The sequence below is a fragment of the Culex pipiens genome, chromosome 2 (assembly GCF_016801865.2).
Source record: "Culex pipiens pallens isolate TS chromosome 2, TS_CPP_V2, whole genome shotgun sequence".
Lineage (NCBI taxonomy): Eukaryota > Metazoa > Arthropoda > Insecta > Diptera > Culicidae > Culex > Culex pipiens.
Window position 1 is genome coordinate 102043336 of NC_068938.1, and position 7882 is coordinate 102051217.

General features: G+C 35.4%; 1 long non-coding RNA gene across 1 annotated transcript; it reads left to right on the top strand.

Annotated features, from left to right (window-relative positions):
- The first annotated feature begins 4014 nt into the window (after window positions 1-4014).
- LOC120431292 (uncharacterized) lies at window positions 4015-5181 on the top strand. Its single transcript, XR_005607847.2, has 4 exons — window positions 4015-4235; window positions 4292-4395; window positions 4460-4602; window positions 4673-5181. It is a non-coding gene; the product is annotated as an uncharacterized LOC120431292 (long non-coding RNA).
- Window positions 5182-7882: the final 2701 nt, after the last annotated feature.

The following is a 7882-nucleotide window of genomic DNA, read 5'->3' on the forward strand; positions in this document are numbered from 1 at the left end:
CGGGGCATAAACGAGAACCTTAAAATAACTTTGTGTTAAATGGTTTTCTCACCATTTCAAAGATCGTAACCACTATTTGAAAAATGGTAGGAAAACCTTAAAAATACCATATCGGAAATGGTACCCTACCATTTTTCATAAAGTTCGACCATCTGAGATGAGGGTGGTTAGCAACGGTAACCTTAAAAATCTCCGAACAACGTTTCGTCAGATTACCATTTGTGTAATGGTAAATATAAAGTTAATTTTCACGTGGAAGCGACCTTTTTCCTTCGGTTTTTACTGTTTCAGAAATGGTTTTTAAATTGTATTTTAAGGTTTTTCTTACAATTTTTAACCTTGCGTGTACTTTTTTCGAAATGGTTTGTAAATGGTTTTTTAGGGTTTTTCTTGCTATTTTTACCTAGCACTACTATTTTAGAAATAGTTTTCACATGGTTATTAAAGGTTAAATCTACAATTTTCTCCCAGTTCCACTACTTGAGAAATAGTTTTAAAACGGTATTTAATAGTTTTTCTTACATTTTTTACCTACCTTATTTTTACAGAATTGTTCACTTTTTGACGGATAGTTCACAACAATAATATTTGAACTTTTTCGGCTTAACTTCTAGTTGAATGTCGATTCTGTTTAGTTGACCATACTGCCAAAATCGTCTAAACCTGAAAAAAAAAATAAGAAAAACAAATCACAAAGTATCTAGTAGAATGTAATAATTAAATATCATGTACTTATCTGATGATTTAGATGATTTTCTTGATTGAAGCCAATCGTGCGTTCGCTTGGTCATCCTCGGCGGAACAAATTTGGACGTTCACTTTTGATTTGTCGGTCGGCTGCCGCCAAATTCCCTATTGATTGTCGATCGAATCCTCCAGCACCAGCTGTTGCGTATTTTCAATTTCTCCACGGCGCTGAAATGATCAACAAGAAAAATTTAATCAAAGTATCTGGTAAATCAAATGATTTGTTTGAAAATTATACCTGCGCACAAAACGTAAACAACAACCAGCCGCACAAACGTTTCACTTCAGACTGTTTTGCCTGCCTGCGCGAGGGCAGGTAACGAGCGTAGCGAGAGAAAAGAAACAAGAGAGCGCGCAAGGCAGAGTAGAGAAGAGAAACGAGAGAGAGCGCAAGCAGCGTATTGGGCGTTAAATCCCAAATTACTATTGTTATAATTAACTTTTGAAACATTATTTGCTCAATCAATTGAAACAAAATAATAATTATCAAAAACATGATATGCTTAAATTGAATCGTCAACGAAACTCAAAGGAATAGTAGCGCATCAAAAAGAACCGACATTTTCGAGCCTTTTTGTTCTTGAGCTCCTCCGTTTGTTTTCTCTTTTTGTTGGTATAGATTCTGTCAATTAATTGGCTTTCTTTGGGTGAAATCCAGGGCCAAGTAAGCCAAATGATGTCCATCTAACTTGGTACTACTGGTGCAGCTGCACGACAAACACTTCACCGTGAGTGCCTTTACCGTATGGTTCACAAAGTCTCCGCCAAAGTTGTAATTATTCGCTTTTATCAGCTCCACCATCGTTGAGTAGATCGTACACTTTTCCGGCAACTTAGTCAAACAAAATCTTGTTCCGGAAGTTGCCCAAATCCGACTCCAGTACCAACCAAACCCCTTATGAAGTTATACACAGAAAAAAAATGTAAATTTACCCAACACTGAAACGACGTTTTAAACGTAAACATGCTCAATGTAAACTTGAAATTGAATGTAAAACGATGTATTGAATTTAAAGACACTTCATGTAAAACGAGATTTAACGTAATTCATAATTCTCATGTAAATAGAACTTTTGCCTCTGGCAAATCATCAATTTGAAAAATGGAAAGCATATAATTATAAATCTGATGGAATTTTTCCTAAATGTAAACCATAAAAGCATTTAAACTTGCAACAAAGTTCGTTTTCCGAATGATAACTCAAAAGGCTGACAAAACAAATCAGTTCATTGTTATTGATGTTTCGCGCGAGTGAAGTTAAAGTGTTTTCACATTAAACGCTGGACTTTAGATAAAAATAAACACTCTCAGTGAATGTCCAAGCATCTGTCATTTCTCATTTATCGTTGGGCAACAGTAGCTGGCTTTGGGAGAGGACGGGAAGGTTCCGGACTGCAAGGCTGTTCAGGTTCGAGTGGCCAGATAAGATGCTTTGGTAAGTGTAAAAATAAATTTCGAATTGAGGCCAATTCAGCACAAATCAAAATTTCACGACAGCATGAATTTTGTAAACAAAATTTTGAATGTTTTTTAAAGGGCAACCTTCAACGTCTCCTAAACAATCTTGTTTACGCCTTCGGAATTTCCTGGTTGGGTGTCGGTGTCCATTTCAGAAATCAGCTGCGTAAAGATAGGGTAGGCCTTCGTCACTGCCGCAGGTTCCCGGTGGTTTCCATGTCAACATTGAGCGCTTGTCGAAGAGAGGTTCACGGTTCACCGAGGGGATGTTTTCCACGTTTCCAATCGTCCCGCCCAGATTCTGCTTTTCGAAAGCATCAATCGTCGGACGATTAATCTCTAGGTCTGTATGCAAAGGTTTTTCTCCGATTTTCTCACCATCCGCTGGTCCCACCTCCTTCAGGACGGGCGCCGGTTTCTATTGAAATTTTCCGTCCAGTATCTAAAGAAGATCGCGAAGCTTGACACACTTGATACGACTGACAGTTTTAGTCTGGGTGGCGTGGGAGGCTCTGGTGGTGGGTTAGCAAAGCTTGCGTCCCGTCACTGAAAATTAAACCCGGGCGTGTTCGCTTATCAATGCGGTGTATAGTAAGGTAAGGCAAAGTATGAAAAACAATAAAAGACATCTTGACTTTTTTTTGATAAGGTCCTATAAACAAATGTAAACATTGAGTGTATCCCTTTCACACCTTATGTCAAAGTCCATCGGAGTAAGCGGGATACACTCAATGTTTACATTTGTTTATAGGACCTTATCAAAAAAAAGTCAAGACATGTTTACATGTATATTGTTTATCAAATGGCGTACAGTTCGACAATGTATAGCCGATTCCGAGCTACACAAGAATATTGGTTTAGCAGTTTTTTGTAATTGAATTTTTCTTCTTTCGTTAAATCTCACCAAGTATAACAAATTAATTTAATCCAATGATAATGCTGTAGCTGCAAGGATCTCCATAACTCTACACAAGTTTATAAGTTAAAACAAAATGTATTATGCCTAGTACAAGAATAAACATGAATTGAATTGAAAAAAAAAGAATATTGGTTCTCAACTGTTTTTAGTTCTATTCCTCCCTTGGATAATTTTCAGAAACTTCGCCTCCTTTCCCCCCTCGTTTTCTATAATAAAATTGTTATAAAATTGTTTCAATCAAAGTCAAACAGTATTTTTCAATTTTCCTGAAACGTTTATCTAAAATTCATTCAGAATATGATTCACTGGAAAATTAAGAAAAATCATTTTAAAAATTAAGTAAGATTAACTAAAAACAGTGATCATTTTGGTTTTTGTACCATTTTCAATATCAAATTACATGTTTTTTTTCTCTAAAATTTTATTAATTTGGTTTTGTTTTAATAAATCCATAGTTTTTCTTTTAATAAAAAAGGCCTTCTAAGTTATAGGACTCCCTACGTTTATAGTTTTTTTTTTTTTTTTGAGATAAATCTCTAGATATGATAAGTAAATATTTTCCCAAGGCAAAAGTTCACATTGTAACAATAATTTCAAAAAATGTTAATTTATTTCTTAAAAATGTTCTTATAACTTTAATTTAACTAGCAAAATAAACAGATTCCAGATGAAAAATAAAAATATGCAATGTAATAAAGTAATAAATTCACGCTTATACAAAAATATCATATAAATTTTCTGACTCTTCTCAAAATTCGTGCAAAATTTCAATAACTTTAATCATTAATCTGCAGATTCTGCTCGATTCTCTTGCAACGTGTAAAGACCTGATTTGTTATTTTTCCTTGAGCTGACGCTGATCAGCTGGCCGCTTGCTGCGATAGATCTCAAAACGTCATTTGACAGCGTAAAGCAAAACAAAACAAAAATCGTCGAGTGTTGGGAGTGTTGGGGGTGGGAAATTCGTTTTCTTTATCCCTAGAAAACAGGACCAGAAGATTGAATCAGAGATCTTCAACGGCAACGAAAACTGATTTTACGGTGAATCACAGTGAGGAACTGCAAAGTGGTCTTCCAAATCATATCCTTGTGTGGGTGCTGCCCGTTGCCGGTAAGTAAACATATTCCATGTAAATAACGGTATTCTAACTAACGACAAAATTCCAGGATTTTGCACACTGAACTACTAAATAAGGTGGTGTTAAGCTGCACGATTACCAATTGGCCTTAAAGAAAGGTTGGTGGCCCTTCTGGAGTTTTTCACAGTAAAGGTGGGTCTTTTTGTTAAAATTCTATTTTTAAAGGACAACATTAAACCTCAAACTATTTCTACAGATTCACACCACTGCCAAAAGGCCAATCAGAAGATTTTTTTTTGCGAATTCAGCTGAACCAGCTTATTTGGAGTTTCCAAGGAGCTGCTCGACCTGCTGCCAGCTTCTGCAGCAAACACAACAATTTGATAACAGCGACCTTAGGTATGTTTTATGCGTAGATATGAGTCGTTGATGAGTCTAATTTTTTAACTGCTCACTCTCTCTGTTCTAGATCATTCAGCACAAAATTCTTATCAAGATGCTAAAGCTTGTAAACTGATAAGTTCTGCTTGAGTTGGATGACATGCTACATGATGTAGTCATACTGATGCAAGCGGTTGGATGTGACAGCCAGACTTGCAGGAACAGTTGAGACGACGCTTTGCTGCTGAACCTCGGCCATTCCAAGAGGGTGAATCGAACGCCGAAGAGAACCTCGCTACGTCCGGAAATGACCTCCAAGCCATGGTGTTGAGGCGTTCACCACGACCAAAGAAGCGGACCAGGAAGTTAACCTCACGGTGGAGTTGGCCAGGGGTAAAGTAACGTAACGTAAAGTAGAAGGTAACGAACAGCATCAGCATTTCGAGGGTGCTAAGAGCCAGTGGCTTAAGGTCGGTTGATGACAGCAATTCATGATTTCACAATCATGTAAGTTTCAACCCTTTTTTGATTATTTATACAATTTTGGTTAAACATTTTGCATTTGTATAGCCATTATTGTATTGTATTGATTCATCATTTTTCAAATTGTTTTGTGTATAGACGATTTAGGGTTACTTTGCTCAATATATTTGACTAAGTTTGCTTTCATTTTTCAAAATTAAATATTTCTCCGTTGAATCTGAATCTTGAAGTAATTTAAAGTTTATTTCGCCTAATTTGAATATTAAAACTTGATCAAAAATAGAGTTAAAAGCACGTCGTTCAGGCAAACGGCATAAGATAATTATATCAGATTCAGATTCAGCAGAGCTAAAAATTTGTTTTGCTTTGGGTAAATTTACGTTATTTTCATCGGAAATTTACAAGTTTTCAAGTCCCTTTTGGTTCGGATGGCATGTAAATTTAAAATGAAGCTAATTTAAATTCTCATCATTAGTGACGTGCACTTTTGGTACATCATAAATGATGTAAATTTACCCCTAATTTTGTTTTTTTCTGTGTAGACATAAAAGTTTAATTCTTTCATTTGAAAACAAAACTTATTTTAATTTGGTAAACGCTTTCACAAATTGTAACTATTTTTCAATTGGTTATTTAATGTTTCTATATGGTACTCGTGAATCAATATGAACCATTTGAACTTCAAAATTACCTTATGATTTGGGGTAACCATTTGAGTAAACATCCTCAAAGAGTTTTTCAAAGTCATCAAGAAAATTGTTGACCATTACAAACATTAAAATAACTCTACTACTTATAGTGACCATTTGACAAATAGTTATCAAGATCCGCCAAATAACATTATTACAAATGGTGACCATAACTCATAAGGTTTTTTTAAGTTCCACACTGCAATCGATATAGTTTTCGTTTATCCGGGTGGTGGACTATTACTGTTCACTATAAAATGAGTCAATTGTTTGGACTACTTGGACTTATCGAAAAATACTTGCCCCCGAGCTTGCTCCCTTCTAACACAACATGTCACCAAAACCACTGAAAAACCACCAACAGATATAGATCAATCGGATAAGGCGGCAGCAGTTCGGCAGCAACGTAAATAACATCACATATAATGGCGGTAAACATTCACCAACTATCGATAGAACTTAAAAATCAAATTTGATTATATCCGAAGTAGTTATCACAACAATTGTAGGGTTCATTTTTGCGGTCTTTTTTAAAGTGTCGGCAAAGTAGTGTCGGTAAAGTAGTTTTTCAGAAACTATATAGGGAATAGTCAATTTTTTGGGCAATGACTATTTGACGTAAAATCCAAGTTTATAAAAATATTTACATATGTATGAAAACCTCATATAGTTTTCTGCCTAACAACTAATTTCTCATATAGTAAAATCGACCAAAACTATTTTGGGAATGGAATTAATGGTTTGATATATCGTACATATATAGTTGGGTTACAATTTAATGAATAGTAGAGACCATTTGATAAATAGTTGAGTAACTATTTGTCATAAAGTAGTTATATAGTTCATGACTATGCGGGACGGTCTAGCTGACATTTTTGCATTTCCAAGGGGCCCTGAACCACACTAGTAACCATAGTAATATGTATAATACTGATTCTCAGTGTTTGTTTTCTGAACTTCCAAGATGGCGTCTTCTTCGCTACCCCCTGATCCAGCTGCAGCTTTGTTGACAAACAAACGGAGCATGCGTTCGCATGATGGTGGCTTCGAGCCAGAATTAGGGATGATCGTGAGGTTAAAAATGAAACTTTTTTCAAGAAAAATAATATTTTTCCGACTTAACAAAAATTTTGCCAGCTTGTTCAAACAATTATTCCTGTTGTTGGAGAAGTGATTAAAAATCAAAATTTTAATCCATTATTTTCTATTAATTGGGTACTAAAGCCCTATGTAAATTTTTATGTGCAACGGTAAAAAATACGATCAAAAACCGTTTCTGATCACTTTTTTTCATTTTAATGCAAATTTTTTTTTTTGACAAGACAACATTTTTTCGATGGATCAACTATGGTCCCCTTGGAACGAGCTGTCAAGTAGGAGCTTTTCTGTCAAGAAGGACCGCGAGGTTAATTTTTCAAAATTGATTTTAAAATCCCTTTTAAACTCTTTGTGGGCGTACAAAGGGTCATTGTACTCAGAAAAATAAACTTTATCGCTGTAAACAATAATATCAGCAATCTAAGCTTCATTTTAGGACCCAATTGGGTACTAAAGCCCTATTTAAATTTTTATGTACAACCGAGTGTACAACGGTAAAAACACGATTGAAAACCATTTCTGATCACTTTTTTTCATTTTAATGCAAAAAAAAAGATTGACAAGACAACATTTTTTCGATGGATCAGCTACGGTCACCAATGAACGAGCTGTCAAGTAGAGCATTTTCTTCCAAAAAGGTCCTTCTTGGCAGAAAAGGTCCTACTTGACAGCTCTTTCCAAGGGGACCATAGTTGATCCATCGAAAAAATGTTGTCCTGTCAACTTTTTTTTTGCATTTAAATAATAAAAAGTGATTAAAAATGGTTTTTAATCGTTTTTTAATCGTTGTACATCAAAATTTACGTAGGGCTTTAGGACCCTATTGAAATTTTTTACACCAATTGGGAAACCCTAGGTCTATCCACGACCGTTTCCAATGATCGATTCCAGAAAATCCAGTTACCAGCTAAATCCACAATACAATCAGAAATATCCAAAAACGTAAATTTCCGCACTGTGCTCCAAACCTACGCCCTTACAGCCTCGAGAGGATGCTGGATTGGAAGTATCAATCTGGCATTAATAGA